The 20,517-nt window shown below is 41.0% G+C and overlaps 1 long non-coding RNA gene across 1 annotated transcript; it reads left to right on the top strand.

Moving 5' to 3' along the window:
* Nucleotides 1–249: 249 nt before the first annotated feature.
* Nucleotides 250–4,416, top strand: LOC135432617 (uncharacterized). Its single transcript, XR_010436935.1, has 4 exons — nt 250–2,439; nt 2,496–3,128; nt 3,750–4,214; nt 4,281–4,416. It is a non-coding gene; the product is annotated as an uncharacterized LOC135432617 (long non-coding RNA).
* The last annotated feature ends 16,101 nt before the right edge of the window (nt 4,417–20,517 follow it).

The raw sequence follows: 20,517 nt of genomic DNA, 5'->3' as shown, positions 1-20,517 counted from the left end.
AATACAAATATTTATAACAATTTCCGTAACCCTTTTCTCACTTGCTTTACAGACTTGCTGCACCCGCCACCTGCCGCTCGAACCCCCCGCCCCCCTCCCCTCGTCGCTGTTCAAGCAGCGCCCAGGTAAGTGTTTAAGCATGTGACTCAAAGAGTTGCTGCAATGCCATCACAATTCTTTTATATAGTTTGGATTCCTGATAAGCCTTAGATTGAGCGCGTGCTTCGTGCCGTGCGTGTGCGTGTTCGTGTTCGTGTTCGTGTGTGTGTGTGCGTGACAGGTGTGTGTACACTTTCGAAATTCCAGAAATTCTTGCGTCAAGTAGCCGCCGTTACTTATCAATCGTCGACCAGCCCAGCGACGAGTGCTCAAAATAATTGTCAATGGGCCGCATTCATTCGTGGCATTACAAATTTACACCTGGCGCCCCAGTTACGGGGAACTTTGATGATGCAGTTGGCTTATCAACAGACTACGGCACAAAGCAAACCAACTGTACAACATTCGAAGTACTTTCATGTCCAGAAACAGTCACATTTTGGTACGCATCACCTGCACCAATTGCCACATGACGTGTGTTTTTTTTTTGCTGTAATTCCCCAAACGATTTATTTCCAGAATTCTTCAAATCATATGTCATTTGCAGTTATAAAAAACAATAACGAGCAGCTGATATTCGTAAGACTAAATTATTTATAAATATTCCTATGACAGGCTAGGCTAGAGTGGATAATAATAATGTATGGGTAACTGGGAGAATTTGGAGAAAACATTTCTAGAACAGAACTTGAAACAAACAGGAACAAAATGGGAACAAATGGAATAATTTACAAGAACTCTATAAAACTAAGCAAATGTACGATTTACTAACTGTTTTGTTTTTTCTTTAAAGAATTTGCTTGTTCAGAACTATTCTAGAATTTATCTCAACCACCTTGACAAGCTTATAAGCCCATCATTTTGATGCCTTTCCCAACTTTTATCATGGGAAATTTATGTTAATTCTTAGATCTTAAAATGCTGCCATTAGTTTTCACACTAATCTTCTATCGAATTAGACATTGTCACACAAATTTCGTCAATCGTTTGGCATTTTTTTCTCTTCTTTTTCTCCAATACCCTTTCCCCCTCGGGGGCTGTGCATTTGGTATTCATGTCATGCCGCTGCCCCGGCAACTATAAATAACGCCTATTTTAAATTTAAAGAGTAATGCCTATGGAATTTCCTATAAATACCTTCATGACGAATACAAAAAAAAAACAACAACAACAAAATATATACAGCTTTTGCCCCCCACCCCGCAGCAGTATATGTTGTGCTTTGGTTTTTTTCCTTGTAAATGACCTCGTTCACAAAAAGTTCAGAAATTCCATTTACAAACATGTAATTGAAAAAGACCATACACACACACACTCACACACACACACACACACGCGAGCACTGACAAAGTCAAACACGTTGGAATTTGTTTTTACCGTTCAATGGCGAATTTCGGTTAGTGTGCGTGTGTGTGTGTGTGTGTTGTTTACGCAAAAGAACGCCACCAGCTACAGCAACATAAAAAACGTAGCTCCGCACATACGTTACATGCATAAATACATACACAAACATATAAACATTCCAAAAGCACTTACGAAAACCACACACACACACACACACACTCGCACACACACGCATAAAAGCAACAACAATAACAAACCTTTCGTAGATTACAACATTACAAAAAACCAACGAGGCAAAAACTAAAAACTAAAGAAAAAAAAAAGACGAAGCTGAAGAATCCAATGAGCAGCAAAATTCCGACTCAAAGAGACATTGACTTGTGCTTGGGACAAGAGGCTAAAGTAGCGCATTGCTTGGACGCGGCAACAGTAACAGATACAGATACAAAGATACTTTTGTAACTTGGCTGCGGGCAGAGCGTCAGGCAGAGGAGCAGCGCAGCGCAGGGGGCTACGGTGCGGTGCGGTGCGGTGTCAGCTCAGTTGTGGAATGCCGTTCTGTAAGTTTCATATGCATGTGACCCAAACATCATCGTGGAGTAGTTCAGTTTGTATCGAAACTTTCTAGCACACACACACACACACACACACACACGTACACACACAAAGATACACACGTACATATACAGCGACAGATACATCACACAAGCGACTACTTTCGAAACAACAACAACAACAGCAACAGCAACATTTCCGAAGTGCTGCCTCTGCTGGCGTCACTGCCAACGTCGCTGCGCGCTGCCTCTGCCCGCGCGCTGCCAGCGCAGCGATCCGCCCGAAGATCGCAGGAAAGAAAAGACATGTTTTCATTCAGTGAATTTTTGTAGCTACAGCCGCATGGTCGTTGCCGAGCTGCGCGCGGACGTTTCGCTTGCAGACTTCGTTGATTTTGTGAGAGCGGATGTAACAACAAGAACAACAAAAACAGTGTGAAAAGTAAATATTGCAAAAATGACACTGGAACGTTGATTTGTATATAAAAAAAAAATAAGAAGTTATGTTAAATTAAAAGGCTTGTCAGCAAGGAGCTACCCAAAACGGAGCAGACGACAAACATGGGCTGCGCCACACACACTCACACACACACACACGCAAAACAAACATACAGACAGACACTAATGCATACATATGTACATACACACGTATGTACATATGAAACTTGGGCGACCGCATTCCAGAAAGTTCAAATAACGATTTGGTGGACACAAGACAGCGGTGGGGAGAGCTGAATTGGCCCACAGCATAAACAGCGTGGAAAAATTAAAGTTAAAGAATTCTGCCCGTCCATGTACATGTATGTGAGTGCGAGTGTGAGTGTGCGTGTGCCTGTATGTATGTGTGTGGCTTGAGCTTGGCGTGCCTGTATTGGTTGTAGCATGGAATGCGGTCTCGTTCAACTATGAGAAGAACTAAGCCAAATAGAACTTGCGCTTCAAAAGTGAGTAATAATAAAAAACTATATATGAGAAAGAAAAATGTGTCCAGAAACTGGTTTCTGTTGGCCAAGACTTTGTGTCGTCGTCTTGCGAGTGCTGCTGCTGCCGCTGCTGCTGCTGCTGCTGCATGGGACATCCATTGACATCTAAGGAGCTCTTTGATTCTAAACTCCAAGACAAGCCACATGGGTAAGCGAGTAAGCCTTGTGGAATTTGCCAGCAGTCAATGCGCTCACACACACACGCACACACACAGCACTCACACATTCATTTGTATGTATGTATGTACAGCGGCTGCTTCGCTGTCAGTTACAAGTCACAAGCTCGGCTTCGTCTTTGGAGACGAAGTAAAATATTTATTGGCTGAAATTGGATGCTGCGCGTCGTCGTCTCTGTATGTGTGTGTGTGTGTGTGTGTGAGTGTGTGTAGCGTCTATTTAGAAATTGAAATTGAAATTTGTCAAGCATGAGTCATACACGACGCGAGCGTAGGTCTGAGCCAGACTTTGGCATTATGTGACTGCAACTTCAGCTTCAGTACAGAATTAATTGCCTAAAAGCAACTGGTAAAAATCACGAAAGTTACAGTTAGGCGAGCACAAAAAAATTTAATATTTTTTTTAAATTGTAAATACTATTAAGCGTTAATTTTGGTAATTATGCTCAATAGAGTTAGTTATTTGTATGCTCGTTGCTTTTAGCCAGTTTCTACTGTATAGCAGTTAAGTCGCTTGCGCGTTTGAAGCTTTTATTGCGGCGCTGTGCGGTTAAAGTATTTTGATGGTAATTGCGCACACGATGCAGTTGCAGCCGATAATAAAGGGAGCATTCGCAGTCGCAGCGGCAGAGCCAAGAGTGGAGTGGAGTGGGCACTACCTATCATAATTGCAATCGCTGGACTCGGCGCTGCGGCTGTTGGGTATCGTGGTCTTCCAACGCCAAACTAAAGTTGCATCACTCAGCAAAAGGCAAAACGAAGAAAAGTCAACCACCAGCATAGAATGCGGGCTGGTAACAACAACAACAGCAACAACGGCAGAGAGAGAGCAACAGGAACAGCAACAGCAAAAACAACAACAGAACAAACAGGGCAGGCGGCAGGCAAGCAGAACCAGAAAACCGACGCCAAACCGTTTTACAAGAACAGCAAGACGAAAGAGGGCGAGCGAAAGAAGGCAGCCAAGGAAAAAGCAACGGCGTCTGCTGGCAGACAGGGATAGACGCCAAAGTCCAAGTGTGCAGCCGCAGTCGCCGTCGCAGCCGCAGCCGAAAAGGGTAAAAAGGGAACGCAAGTGTGCACGCGCTCTCTTGCTGTCTCTCGCTCCCCTCTCTCTTACATAGTCGCACACATGCAGCGGGCTAACGGACAACGGCAAACTGATCCCGTTTGTAGTTCTTGTTGCTGTTCTTGGACGTAAAAAGCAATAATGTCAGCAAAAAAAAAATGCCAAAGAACGCCAACGGCGAAACGTTGGCGGTGGTCGGCTGCAAAAACAACAACAACAACAGCAGCAGCAGCAACAACTGTAATAACAGCAACGAGTTTAAGGAATGCCGTCGTAAGTTATCGTCCGGCCTATCGTTAAGCTATCGGCGTCGCTAACACTATCGATAGTCAAAGCTGCGCGGACTTGCAAGCTGTTCGGTTGGAATCTGCTTTGGGAGTTGCGTAGACAAAGTTGAGGCCCGTTTTATTTTATGCACGACAATAAATGTCAATTAAAAATTATATTTGTATTAACGGGGCGGCAGTTCCTGACCGCCAGGCCTCAGCCATAAAAATGTGCTATAAAAAAAGTAACGGTGAATGCTACGGTCTGCTGAAGTTCGTGTGTGGCTCTCAGTTACAACAACAAAAATCATTTTTCTGTGTGTGTGTGTGTGTGTGTTTTTGCTGTCCGCTCAATAGAAAGTTTTGTGTTAATAAAAAATGGCAGGCACACAAAAAAGAAGCAGAAGAAGAGTAAAAAAAAAACACTAAAAACTAAACATACACAAAATATGTTGAAATATAGCAACAAAAAAGAGTGAATGAAAAAATGTTGACCCAATTTGATGCTGCTGCTGCTGCCGCTGCCGTCGCTGTTGCTGCGGCGGCACATACTTTCCCACAGCTTCCCAGCCGAGCAGCAGCGTGTGATCATCTCGCGGGAGCAGCAGCAGCCGCTGGCGTCGCCGCCGCAACAGCAGCAGCGGGCGCTCCCTTAGCCAAACAGCCGGAACGACGTCTAAATTAATGACTGTTAAATGAAGATTGTTGCTCCCAGCATTCCAAAGCGTTGTCGCGTCTCTCTCGCTCTCGCGCACAGGGCACGCCTGCGCAGCTTTGTCTGTCTATATTTAAAGCTTGTAAGTTATGTGCACCTTTGATATTGCGCCCCGTTGCACCCCCTCCCCTTCGGGCGGGGTACACACGACTATATTTAGCGACCCCCCTCGTTTCGAATTTTGATAAACTCCCCTCGATAGCAATCGACATACATAGTTGCAGCTGTGATAAGTTTGAAATATTTACAGTTTATTTTTCTCCTCTTTCTTTTAGTTTTGTGTGCATGTGTGTGTGTGTGTGTGTTTGTGTTTTTCAGCGCCTCACTCTCAGCGCCACTAATTGTGTGTGCTATTTATATTAAAAACCAAAAACCGTAAGATCTTGCCCGAATTTAGTCGCTGTCTTTTTTTCTTTCTTCTTCTTGATGCTCGTGTTTCTTTCAGGTTAGTTTTTTTCTTCTTTTGTTTGCTTTTGCTTTGCGCGTGTGAAAATATTAAGGCTATGAAAGGTTTGTGTGTGTGTGTGTGTTTTTTTTTGGTGCAATGTGTTAAATGGCAGCAGTTAATTTTGACTTGACACACATCGTAATCAAAATGAAGTATTAAATTTGGCTCAGGGCTTTGAGCCGGGCCGGGCCAGGCACGTGCGGTGAAAACTGTGAAATACTCTAAGGTATGTATGTACATATATTGTGTAAAATTCAAGGAAAACGAACTAAATTGAAATTTATAAAAGTGCTACTTCTCGCTCGCTCCCCCCACTTCCCCACTCCCCCGTGCCCCGCGCTCTTTGTGTGTCGTCTATCTCTGATTTGACTACGAAACCGGTTTTCGATTTGGTTTGACTGTATTTCATACAAGTGAGATCATTTTGAAAGCTGATTTTGTCAATGAATACCACATTCCACATTCCAATGGTTTTTGTGTGCCCTGCACACAAGCACACGTTCACACACACAGGCACACGCACACACTGCTAGAGATTCGTGTGGTGTTACAAAGCTTTGAACTAATGCCGCCGGCGCAGCCTCCAAGTGAAACTGTTGTTGCCGTCGCTGCCACTCTGAAGGTGAGTACAAAAACATTTCGTTTAACTGTGTATAGGTAAGTACACAATGTGACTGGATCTGCAGTTAGATAGAGAGAGAGAGAGAGAGAGAGAGAAGAAGTGAGAGAAGCAGCGCAAGAGGGGAGAACGCGAGCGCCGAGCTTTTGAACAGTGGGTCAAAGCAGCAAACGGCCAACACCGACGCAGACGCCGACGCCAACGCCAACGTTGAAGCTGCGCCAAATGTCGTTTATTATATTTCGTTATTGTTGTTGTTTTTTTTTTTTCTTTTTTATTTTCAACTGCGACTGTCAGTCTCAGCTCAAGGTGAGCTGGAGCCGGAGCCGGAGCCGAAGCTGGGGCGCCACAACATTCCAAGCATGCCAGGGCAGCGGCAAACCAAATTCCAAAAATCTAAACAACTTGATGTGTTGGTATTTATGCTTTGTTTGCGCATTACAAAAGGCAGCGATGATAAGCGGAGCCACAGGCGGGGGCAGCCAGATAAGTAAACGACAAACAAATATGTTGTCTGCCTACCTACATATTAACATGCCTACAAACACATGCACACATGCGCGTGTGTGTGTGCGTGTGTGTATGTGTGTGAGTGTGTGTGTGTCTGGCCTACGGCAGCAACGTTTTTCATTCATGAAACGCCAATGACTGCCCGCCCCTCGCGTCCCCCTGACGTTGACTACGAGTTGAAGCAAAGTGGAGCATGGAAAGGAAAGCTATGCACGTTGGCCCAAAGTCGTGATAAACATATTTACCAATTGATTATTTTCTAACACACACACACAGAGACGACACATGCTTTGGGCAGAGCTAATCCAATAGGTGCTAATCAGCATAAATATGCCGTGTGTGGCTGTGAATTTCCGGGCGACTTTCTAAATGCCCCTGATGATCATCGGATCATTGGATCATCGCACCATCAAGACTGTCAAGAGTCTCAAGCTACCAAAAATTGATAGCGAAACGACAGCCCAGAAGGTCAAAGGCATCTGGACGGGGCTTCCCTAAAGGAGCTTAGTTTTTAAGATCTACAGAAATAACGTATTAGATCTAAGCAAGCAAGACTTTTTATTCTATCTATCTATATCTAAAGGGAACACTAGGCATTAAGCTGAAAATTTAATAAAAATAATTTGTTTAAAAAAATGATTTATGAATTATATTTCTAAAACAAACATTTGAATATTAGAAAAATATTTCTATAAAAAACTCATAATTTTGTAGTTTATAATAAGCATGTTTTTTTTTTAGCAATGCCTTTTTTTGTATTAAAAAAATTTTTCAAAATGTTCTCTGAGTGTATTATAAGAGATTTATCAATTATGTTTCATAGATTTATCTGGTAAGGATCTTTTTTAAAATGAGTTCTTGGTATAAGTTAGTTAGAAAAGGTTGGTTTGTAATTGATGAGAAAGACAATTAATAAAGATATATAAATTCTTATGTCAGTCTGATAAAATATGTAATTTATCTATAATTTTTGCTGAACAAAATTTGCAAAGATTTCGACCAATATTTGATAGATTTTAAATAATAATTAATAATTGTATTTAGTTAGTTACAAATGTAACAAATAATTAATAAGTAACAAATTAATTAACTGAAAATAATAAAAAAAAAATCTTTGGCTACGTTTCGAATCTTTTTTTGAATCTTATGACTGCAATAAAATATCTAAAAATAGTTTCAACAAACATGCAAAAGTTGTAAATATGGCAAACGAATTAGAAACTTCCCGATGGTGCGACGAATTCCCGTCTTTTATGATGGTCGCGATATTATTTAAAATGCGACACGTATCGGGAGGTGAGTGGCCCAGAGAAAGAGAAGCAGCAACAGGCCATGGCTAACATACACACACACACACACACACACACACAGACAGACAGACAGACAGCAAACACAGCTAAAGATACAGATACAGATACAGATACAGCTACAGATACAGATACAAGCGCAGATACAGATACAGACAGACGCGTTGGTAAATGTGTCTCGAAATGAAAACATTTCACAATCCCGGATCCGCATCGGAATGCGTCGGCCGGCAGTGGCGGCCCATAAAGCTTTTGCGAATGCACGCACAGCAACAGCTAAAGATACAGATACATTTACAGCTACAGCTACAGATACAGATACAGATACAGCTACACTTGCAGTTGGCCTAAGAGAAAAGATACAACTTTTTAGCCATGGCTATTGTATTTGGCTCTCATTGCTGTTGTTGTTGTTGTGGCAGTTGGCCTTCAATTGGCCACGTTTTGTTTGCAGATGTATCTAGCAGATTGTCGAGCACTCGTATTTATATCCTGTCTGCCGGCAACCCCTTGGCAAAGAAGCACACAGCTCGCAGACAACTAATTAAATTTTCTATGGCATGAATGCGTTTTTGTCGAGCAGAAGTTGCCCGCAGCTGGAGCCAACGGCCTCGCTGGACTTATTAAGTTGCCATTAAAGGCGGGCAACTACACGGAACTTGTAGTACACTCAGCGAATAACCATACAGCGTTCTCCAAAAAACTGTCCACACGCTGGCAAGGCATTCATTCAAAGATTGTTCAAATCGAAACGATAAATTTCAAGTGGATTTTGTTTTCGAAGATTCTTGAATTAAACATGAAAAATTCTTGCTTTCAACATAAAATCTCTTGGTTTTGGTACAAATATAATTGAAGAAAACATTTCTATGCTCGAAATAGGCTTAAAGTATTTCCGATTGCATATGAAGTATTTTATTTTAAGATATTGTTAAGGAGTTCTAGAATTATTGCCATTTCTCAAATTAAATATGATGAAAGAAGAAAAACTCTAGAGTTGAGCATGAAATTATTTGAAACAAAAGTGTTCCCATGCTTAGTGTTGTATTTTAAGATATTTTTTAAGGAGTTTTGGAATCATTAAAGATTTGGTATCTTGAAATATTAACTATATATTCATATTCATTATATTATATTTTCCAATACAAAGAAAGGAAAAACTTTTGTATCGAGTTTGAAAATACTTAAAACCAGAAAAACGTTATCTTAATTGCAGCACGCAGAAGAACTTATTTAAAGTAGCTTTGGGATCTTGATATTTATTTCCGAATATTCTTAGATTAAATATGAAACATTCTTGATTTCAAAATATCAACCCAATACAGAAAAGGAGGATAAAAGCTTTAGGCATGAGTTTGACAATACTTAAAACAAGAAAAAGAGTGCTTAATTAAAGCACGCAGTTTCTTAACTTAATTATTGAATTTGAAAGTCAGGTTTAAGGGAGTTTTGGACATTGAAAAAAGTTCTCAGGCTAGGATATAATGAGCTTGTGTGCTTGACTTGTGAACAACAATGTTTTGAATGCTATTTTGTTGGGTTTGTTTTTCTTCGAGTGTACTCGTCGACATGGCAAGGGTCTCTCAGGTAGTCGGACGAGGCGGCGCAGAGGATCTATTCATATTCATAAGCACATTTTCACAGCCATCAATAGCTCGTAAAATGTGTGTGAAAATGGGGTGCGCAAAGAGCCGCCCGGAGCTCTGCGATCGCGATCGCGATTGCGTTCAGGGTGGCTGCCTCTGCCGCTGCCCCTCGCCCTGTCCCTACCCCTGGCCCTCGCCCTGGCCCTGGGCACTATCTACTGCCGCTGCCTGTAAGAAGCGGCGCACGTGTGCGCCATCGGAGTGGCAATTGGGTATATGGGAATGGGAATGGGAACGGGAATGGAAATGGGTCTGGGCATGGGTAGATCTGCGTCTGGCTGTGGTCTGTTGCCAGGCCAAGTTTGTGCGAGCTTTTGTTCTAGATATATGTATATGTGAAATGAGATCATTGCGCACTGTAAAGCCAAACCCCTCAACCCCCTGGGCTGGGCAGCAAAACGATCTTAAACTTGATGCGCCATTGCGTAAGAAGCGGCGGCTCCTTTTTTCGAGAGCTGAGTGCGTAGCTGTGTGCGTGTCCGTGTGTGTGTGTGCGTGTGTGTGTGCGTGTGTGTGTGTGTTTGGCGTGAAACTTAAACTGGAAGTGCCGGCTGGGGACTGGCGCACATGCGCACTCGGTATCTCAGCATTTGAGCGTATCTCTATAACTGTACTCAGACTCTGACGCGCACTCATACTGGTAAGTGAACCTCCCCGTTAACCCCCCCACCCCTCGCCCTCTGACCATATATAATTTATGCTGTGTGTATGTGTGTGTATTTCGGCGCTGTTTAGATACTCGTAATTGGCTAATTATATGTATGTATGCACGTTTGCGCTTGCTGCGTTATGAATTTCATTTAACCATATCTTTAATTTAGAAATTGAAAACTTTTGTTCAACCCAAATTGAAGACTGACAGCCCCCAGAGTCCAGAGCCGGAGCCGGAGCCGGAGCCACAACCACATTGACACTGATGCCGTCTCCTACTCCGACTCCAATTCCCGTGTCAGTCAGCGACATATGCGGGTAGCCAGCGTTTTTCATATTTTCACATTAGGCGCTGGGCAAAAAGTGCACGAAATGTAAATTGCTTGATTTGTGTGCTCGGTCGGTCGGTCCGTCGGTCGGTCGGTCGGTCGGTCCCTCCCTTCCCCCCCATCCCCTCAGCCGCTTGCCACGCCTCTGTAAAGTGGGTTGCACATTTGATAAAGATTATGACGGCCCATGTGAAAAGTGCAGCACTTTCACCCAGCCAGGCCAGCTAGCGTCGCTTTTCCAGTTCAACTCACATCGAAATCAAATTCAAGTGCCACCCCCTATACCCCAGAAGGAGAGGCAGGGGGGGGGGCGTGCGGGTGGTCACTTAAGTGTATATGCTTTATAAGAACGGGAAATGACTCCTTTGACTAGAAGCGTACTCAATTGTACTGGAAAATAAGCAAGGTATCTCTGATCGACTAGTAGATACTCTGTGCGCAGCTGGGCAAAGAGAATTTATCCCTAAAGAACTTTGGTATTTGCTCTCTAATCTTTATGAAATGTTCATTTTCGGCTCCTTCCCATATGTACATGTATAAATAACTATATATATCTTTATATAAGCAGAAGGTATCTCAAAATTGGCACTTACCTCATCTGCGCCTATTATACATACGTCTAGCTACATACCAAATTTGGTTGCTCTCACTTCCATAATCCTCGAGTTACGTGGGTAGTTCTGCAAAGAAAAGAGAATTGTGTTCTGTTTAATCTAGAGGCTTCTGCTTGATTCATAATAAAATCTTCTGCTCATAAACAATTGGCTAGCAATTGCCTTGCCCATGCCACTGTGCGGCCTTTATTCGCTTCAATTGAATAGTTCGGAAGTGCGAGTTTATTCTAGACACATAATGCAGGTAGAAGTCTTAAGGTCGGCCGTCCGAATGCAGACATAAATGTGTGTACATACTTATGCTCATAACTGTAAGCAGGGAGAGGCACTGTGGGCAAAAGTGAATAGGCCTTGGAAAGATTTGTGAATGGAGTCGGATATGTTTTACAATTAGGATGGGAAATGGGAAATACTTGGAGCACATAGAGTACAATATTTACTAACGCTAAGCAGTATATGTATTTCAAAGGTATATCTTGATAAATACAAAAGTTATTGGAGATTAATTAATTTTATCTTTATGTACAAGTTACAGTTGGATATGTGTCGAAAAGTGTTTATGCCAGAGAAGGTATCCAATTATTTCCATAGTGCACAATTTTGCCTTTGAGGTCTCATCGGACGTCCGACGTCGTTCCGTCCGTCCGTCCGTCCGTCCGTCTGTCTGTCTGGCCGTCGGGCCTGTCGTCTCCGTCTGTCTGTGTGACTGTGCAAATTATTGTCGCGCATAAAAAAATATTGCAGTCAGAGTTAGATTCACAGTCGCTCCAAGACGGAAGTTCAACTAACTCATTTCCGGTTATGTGTGTGTATTTGTATGTGGCGTGTATACATATTTGGCCTGGCCTGGCCTGGCCTGGCCTGTGCTGGCCCAGCATGGCCCGGCCTGATCCGGCGCACACACACACGCTGCCGCTGCCGCTGCCGCTGCCTCTGCCACTGCCCTTGCCCACCCGCCACCTGGCCCAATTCTCGCATTCATTCATTCATTCAAACACCATTCATATTTCATATGGCGGCCTGAGACGGGCACTGGGCACTCGCCGAGGCACTCGCTGAGGCACTGGCTCCGGCTACTACACTATGCCATATAACATACAAAATATACCATATAATGTGCGCTCGCGCTCATTCAGCCAGGCAGAGGGGCAGGCGGGGGGCAGGCGGGCTGGCAGCAGCAGCAGCAGCAGGCGGCGCATTCATTGAGAATGCTGCGCAAATACATTCTTAATTAAGTTGTAAATGAAACATAAAAAGCTCTAATTACGTCGTAGCGGGCATAGTTTTTCCTTATTTCGACACACACGCACACATACGTACATACGTAGAGGCAGAGACACATTTCTAATTTTTTGTATTTAGTACATGCACTTCCGCTTATCACTAAAGATTACTTAAAAGGAATTTGGGTCAACAGCAAACGACACAACAACATAAAAAACAACAACAACAATAAACACACACACGCACACTCAGGCAAGGCACTATGAATACCTATGTACATATGTGCGCTGATTTCGCAGTTGTTGTAGTTGCTGCTCTGCTTAATATAAGTACTACAGTGTGTCAAAAAAAGGACACGCAGCAAAGGACACCGAGCACAGTCGCTAGGCAGCTGATGAAAAATGATAATAATTAAGAAAAACCCTAAAAACTGTTTGATAATTGCATATAAATGGTCAAACATGCATCCTAAGCGCCAACACACACTGGATTTAAGTGTTGTTCAAGGCGCAATTATCGATATTGGAAACTGATCTAACACTTATCGACAGCATTGACATATCGAAAATAGATTGTTGCCAGCCAAATAAATTGCTTTAAGTACCAAATAAAAAATAGATGGTGCTGCTTGATAAAAGCGCCCTCTTTCGTCCAGCTGCAACCAATTGCGGCACAGTTATATGGCACAGTAGAAACAAAACTGTGTTATATACTGGTTGTGAAACAGGATAAAGCGGCCAATGCGCTAGGTGGCGCAAACACAATATGATATCTAGCGTTGCCAAACTAATACAAAAGAACTTAACAAAACGAGAGGCTGCACCACCTATGTTTCAATTGTCATTTTAACAAATTCTATCCGCTGCCAATCGAAGTTTGATTTGTTCAATGCTTTCGATATGTTTTAAAGTAAATTTGAATTTCGATAATTGCGCCTAAAACAGCACTTAAATATTCAATTTCATTATTAAATAATCAAAATGGAATCAAATACCGTTTCGAAATTTGAAGCTCCCGCAACTTTTTCCAAACTTAACCGATTTTCATAACGGACATCAAATTGAATATGTTTTTACCTCTAGATTTATTGTGCATTCAAATTTTAAAACCAAAACTAATTTCATAACTTTGGCAATTCTGATCAGTCAGATCTCATCAGATTTGCACGTGATTTGGCTTTTTGTTCATGGTTTGGCCTCTAGATCAATTTGGCATCAAAATCTGGCAACATTATTTTTGGTCGAAATTCATGTGAAAATAGTACGCTTAAATATCTTATATAGACATAGGTCGAAATTTCCCACCCCTATAACTCGACCAAATATCATCCAATTTTCACGAGGCTTGGCTTTTTGTTTATGGTAAGGCCTCTAGATCAATTTGGCATTAAAATCTGGCAACATTATTTTTGGTCGAAATTCATGTAAAAATGGTACTCTTAAATATCCTATATAGACATAGGTCGAAATTTCCCACACCCATAACTCGCCCAATTCTCATCCGATTTTCACGAGGCTTGTATTTTTGTTCATGGTTTGGCATCTAGATCAATTTGGCATCAAAATCTAGCAACATTATTTTTGGTCGAAATTCATGTGAAAATAATACCCTCAAATATCCTACATAGACATACGTCGAAATTTCCCACACCCATAACTCGGCCAAAACTCATCCGATTTTCCCGAGGGTTGTCTTTTTGTACATAGTTTGGTTTCTAGATCAATTTGGCATCAAAATCTGGCAACATTATTTTTGGTCGAATTTCATGTAAAAATGGTACCCTCAAATATCCTACATAGACATAGGTCGAAATTTCCCACACCCAGAACTCGGCCAAAACTCATCCGATTTTCCCGAGGGTTGTCTTTTTGTACATAGTTTGGCCTCTAGATCAATTTGGCATCAAAATCTGGCAACATTATTTTTGGTCGATGTGAAAATATCCTACATAGACATAGGTCGAAATTTCCCACCCCTATAACTCGACCAAATATCATCCAATTTTCACGAGGTTTGGCTTTTTGTTCATGGTAAGGCCTCGTAGATCAATTTGGCATCAAAATCTGGCGACATTATTTTTGGTCGAAATTCATGTGAAAATAGTACCCTTAAATATCCTATATAGACATAGGTCGAAATTTCCCACACCCATAACTCGGCCGAATCTCATCCGATTTTCCCGAGGCTTGTCTTTTTGTACATAGTTTGGCCTCTAGATCAATTTGGCATCAAAATCTGGCAACATTATTTTTGGTCGAAATTTATGTTAAAATAGTACCCTTAAATATCCTACATAGACATAGGTCGAAATTTCCCACCCCCATACCTCGGGGAATTATCATCCGATTTTCACGAGGCTTGTATTTTTGTTCATGGTTTGGCCTCTAGATCAATTTGGCATAAAAATCTGGCAACATTATTTTTGGTCGAAATTCATGTAAAAATAGTACCCTTAAATATCCTATATAGACATAAGTCGAAATTTCCCACACCCATAACTCGGCCACATCTCATCCGATTATTATTCAGTTAATTAGTGAAAAACGGTTGTATGAAAGTTTTTTGCTTACCATCCGATCGGCTTAGGAACATTTTCAAATATCTTTGTCAAAATTCATTTGATGGGTGTTTCGTACTTTTAGAAAAATCCATCCCTCTTTGGTGGAAACGGAGGTCATAGATTTGGTGGGTGACGTTTCGCGCTTAAATTCATTTCCAAGGATCTGTACGAAAAATCATTTGAGACGTGTTTCACAGGTTACGCAGAATCCTAGCTTCCTCGGTAGAAATGCGATTCGACGATTTTATGGGCGAAGTTTTAAGTTTGCCTATATATATATATGGCTGTTTGTACATACATGTATGCATGTACATATGTTTTGTACATGTATATGCAAAGCATGCATGCATGCGTACATGAATGAATGCATGACCGGATACCTACACACATACGTGCACACATACATACATATATACATACATACATACATACATACATACATACATACATACATACATACATACATACATACATACATACATACATACATACATACATACATACATACATACATACATACATACATACATCTACGTACATTCATCTACATACATACATACATACATACATACATACATACATCTACATACATACATACATACATACATACATACATACAAACATACATACATACATACATACATACATACAAACATACATACATACATACATACATACATACATACATCTACATACATACATCTATATACATACATACATACATACATACATACATATATACATTCATACATCTACATACATACATCCTCGCCTCCACCGCCACAAGTTGCTCCTCCACAGGCCGTTGGAGCCAACGATTCCTGCCTGGTTGAATTTCAGCAAGGCCTACTTGAATTCTTGAGAATCGAGGAGGAGAGCACTTGTTAAAAATTCGTTTTATTTAAATATGCAGCACAGCGACAAATAAGCTTGGACTGCGTTTGATATTAGAAAACAAATATGCATACATACATATGTATATACATACATGCATGCATATACTAACACACACATGCACAAACACACACACACATATATATATTACTTATATGCCTTCGTACAAAGTACTTATATATTTACAGACAATAATTCAAACATACATACATATATATGTTACTTACATACATGCGAATACACATACATGTTGTACATACATACATGCATACACATACAAATATATACTCATTCATACAAATATAATGCCTATTGGATTTTCGACACAATTGATGATTTTTTGCTAACCTAATTTGAATATTAAGCCAATGTCATTGGTATTTTAGCTTTAACTTCATCTTCTGCCTGTTGAGTAATTTTCCTTTCAGCGTTTAGCCTAGTTTTGATTAGGAATCAGTCAGTCAATCAGTCAGTCAATCAGTCAGTTAGTAAGTCTGTCAGTCTGTCAGACTGTCCATCAGTCAGTCAGTCAGTACAAACAGCGATAAATATAGTAATAATAAGATAATAATAATATAATAGTGACCGAGTTTTCTGCTATATGTTGGAACGGCGCGATTCTCCAGTAGACTCTAATATCTCAGCACAACTAGATTAATTTACATTAATCGAATCTAACGAAGCATCTCATAAGTTCGGCTTAGCCTGGCACTTAATTGGCTGATTTTGCGCCTAGTTTGCCTTCATTTCAAAAGAATCTCATTGCTCAAAAAAGGAACCAGCATTTGCAGCTTTACAAACAAGAAACCTCCCTACGGTCCACTTTTCAGCAGTCTTTGTTCCCGGTTTTGCGACAGTTTTCGCAGTTAAGAGGATTATTGTCAGGCTCGAGACGAGTTGTTGTTGTTGTTCTCGTTTTTATAATTCTGTCACCGTCTGTGCCAATTTATTGAAAATTTCCAATTTTCCAAATTCGCATAGTTTTTTTTTTGGGTATTTTCCCTTTATTTGTTGGACCCTTTTTTTTTTGTATATTTTTCTCGAATTTTTTCACCCAATTTTTCTGCTGGGGTTCGCGTTGTCTAATCCGGTTTGGACTACGGCTACGGCTGCCGGTCGGATTGACACTGACCCGCGCGTGTCGGGGTCGGCGGCGGGGTTGGCTGCGCTGCTTAATGGGTTCAGTTAATGTGTCACAACCCTTCACCCCACCCCACCCCACCCCACCCTGTACCCCTTCCACTAGATTAGTTTCACGAAAAAAATAGCCCAAAAAATAACGTAAAAATTTATTTAATTTTCCTTATTTTTGTTGTGCTCAAAAATTGGCAAAAATGTAATTTATGAATTTCGCATTGTCCTGTGACAGTTGCCGCTGATCCTTTATTTACACAATGCGCGGCGGCATTTGTCTGACCCTTTTTACCCCCGTAACCCTCAACCTTTTGCTGCTGCCTGTTTCTTTTTTTTTTTTTTTTTGCGTAAAATGTGCAGAAAAACTTTTGACAATTTTTTTTTGTCGTGCCTGGAAAATTCGCATTATGCGCAGCAAATTGCAACTTTTGCCGGGGCCGCGAGGGGCTAAAAGGGTTACAACCCTTGCCACACACAGATCAATGCATATGCAACGCTCAAAAGTAATTTGGTGACCCTGTGATTTTGGGCCAAAAAAATGGGAGAGAGAAAATAGATGAAAATTTTACACATTTTCATTGAAAAATGCTGGAAAAATGGTGCACAATTGATTTATGCCCGAGCTGCAACCCTTTCGGCACGACCTTTACAGCTGGCCCCGTCAGATGCGTTCACGTTCAATTGCGAGCTGAGACCATAAAACATGCCCCTAACCCTAACCCTCATCCATTTCCGATATTTTGGAGCATGTGACAGTCGCGAGCGTCGCACGCGTTTCGATTTCGATTTCTATTTTCAATTTCAATTTCAGCTTTGAAAAGCAGCTGCCAGATCGGACCATGAAAGACAGAGACAGTGAGCGAGAGCGAGAGAGAGAGAGAGAGAGCGAGGGGCAGAGAGTGAGAGAAAGAGAGAGCGAGGAGCGACAGAGAGTTTAGGGGAATTTTTAAAATACAAAGCAAGCCCTTACATCGCACACACTCTCATGTATCTACACACACACACTCGTGCATTTGTATCTGTATCTTTTTTATGTGTTTATGTTTACATATTCGATTTCTTGATATTATTGGCGCGTGTGTTTGTCCACGGCGCTTATGGCGTCCACTGCGGGATCGGGTTGCGACATTTCCCATAAAAAGATAAGAAAAACTCTTGTTTTTTTTTATATTTTTCTATATTTTTTTGTATTCTTTTTTTGGTGTTACAGTTGACGCTTCTTTATGGCCAGTTTTTGTTGGGGTTGGTTGTGTAATTTATGACTTTTCAATAAAGGTACGTGTCAAAGAAAATACTCACACTTTGACGGGCAGGCAAAATATATATGCCGGTCTTTGGGCGATTACTCAAAAGTTATTGATTGCGTTTTTCGGAAATTTTGTAGACTATAAAGTATTTCAGCCCAATATATTGCCTCTCCATACTAAGGCTGATTTGCTTTATTAGGCATTCTTTAGGCAGCTCAATCTTTAATAATGATTTAAGATTTATTTGTACGATTATGCTAGTTTTCTTATGGCTATTCATGCTGACCAAGAATATATATACTTAATGGGGTCGGAAATAATTCCTTCTGCTTGTTACATATATTTACACAAAATCATTCAACCCTTTTACCCAATTTAAACTAGTTCAGGGTATAAAAATGGTTTGACTCAAAATGGAAATGTTTTAGATAGAGCCTGCCCCAAAGTATAGTTGACTTTGGGCCCAAATATAGCCTTTATCCAGCCAAATTTTGGTAGATGCCAAATTTGGGTAGGCATCAAATTTAGCCCGCATTTTGAATATGAAAATATTTACGACTTGCAATATTTTCAGTACAACGGGCAAGTGTTATATTAAAACTGAATTAATACATATAAATTTTGAATATGACAAAATTGTAATCAAAAGTTGATTTCATTTGGAAAACAAGGTTAGGAAGTCGAACCCAAAGGCAGACAGCTGGCTTGAAATGTGAATCAAAGTAGCGGGAAAGTTTTATTGGGCTTAATATATCATATGATGTTGGCACAAATGATAAAATGTATGGAAAAAGCCCATATAGTATATAGTCTATAAAGCCATGTCCGTCGCTCTGCCTGTCTATTTCTGTGCAAATTAATCTCTCATTCTTAAAGTAGCTTGATGAAACTCCTAACTACCTATATATGTCTAGGTCAGCCGGATAAAAGCATTATATCACTGATTGGAAATCGAGACAATGCAGACTTGGCTAGGTAAAAGAAAACCCAATTATAATGAGATTGTAAGGATATCGTCGACACGCCGAAGATTTAAATACCCTTGTAGACATTTGTATATCGAGCGCATTTCTGATTTATTGAAAGCTAATGCAAGGATGCTCTAAAGTTAGCTGATCTAGCTTGCCAAAAGTATTTCGATTTTTAATATTCTTTAATTAAATTTTTGTTTAACAGATCCCTATCGAAATAAATTTCCTCAGAGAACACTCTGCTTGCGTGGACATTCTCAAGTTTAACAAATATTTTGGTTCTGGAAGCAGATAAAATCGAAGAAATGCTCAAGGCTGTCATTGAACGCGTGCAAGCAGGTCTTCAAAGCTAATTGATATGTGTGTGCGTGTTCGTGTGTGTGTGTGTGTGTGTGTGTGTGTGTGAGTGTGTCTTGAAGTATCTGCGCAAATACATTTCAGTTTTGCTGTTGCTTTCCGTTATTGATGCGCTGCTGCTGTTTGTCATCCACAGCCAAGAGATAAAAATAAAAGTCTGCAGTGGCCAAAAGGGCAAGGGGTGCGGGGGCGGCGGGGGAGCGGTGAGCGGGTTTGGGCCAGTTGGTCATCGTCTGATTGTTTGTATCGCCCCCTTTTTTTTTTACTTATTTAATATAAACTCAACACAAAGACGTCACACACACACGTATATATATATATATATATATACGCACACACGCACACTCATAAGCGGCTTACGCACTTCATGGCCTGTCTCTGTGTGCGTGCGCGCGTGTGTGTGTGTCCGTGTGATAGTGCATGAAATTTATTGGCGCATTGGGGGCGCCACACTTTCGAGTTTTTGTGGCGCACTAGTGTGGGTAAGCGGGGTAAGGGTGCGGGCAGCGGTGGCGGTGGCGGGGTCGTGTCTTAGGCTGTTGCTGTCAAGTTGCGTCGCTTATTTTGTTTTGCGGCCCAATGCGAGGCTTTTATAATTTTATGCCATTTCTTTCAATATTTATTTTGTTATTATGTTTTTGTAATGAGTCCTTGTTGTTGTCAACAGCAGCGTACAGCAACAGCAACAGCAACAACAACGTCAACGAAATTAGGACAAAACTGTTGGATGATGACGTTGAAATTGGAAAAATTGTATACATAGATTGTAGCTCGTGTGTGTGTGTGTGTGGGCCTGTATT

Source organism: Drosophila montana, unplaced genomic scaffold (genome assembly GCF_035044405.1).
Source record: "Drosophila montana isolate Dmon_TW-CO22-7 unplaced genomic scaffold, ASM3504440v1 contig_3207_1, whole genome shotgun sequence".
Lineage (NCBI taxonomy): Eukaryota > Metazoa > Arthropoda > Insecta > Diptera > Drosophilidae > Drosophila > Drosophila montana.
Note: the sequence above shows the minus strand (reverse complement) of the source record. Positions and strands in the feature narration are given on the sequence as shown.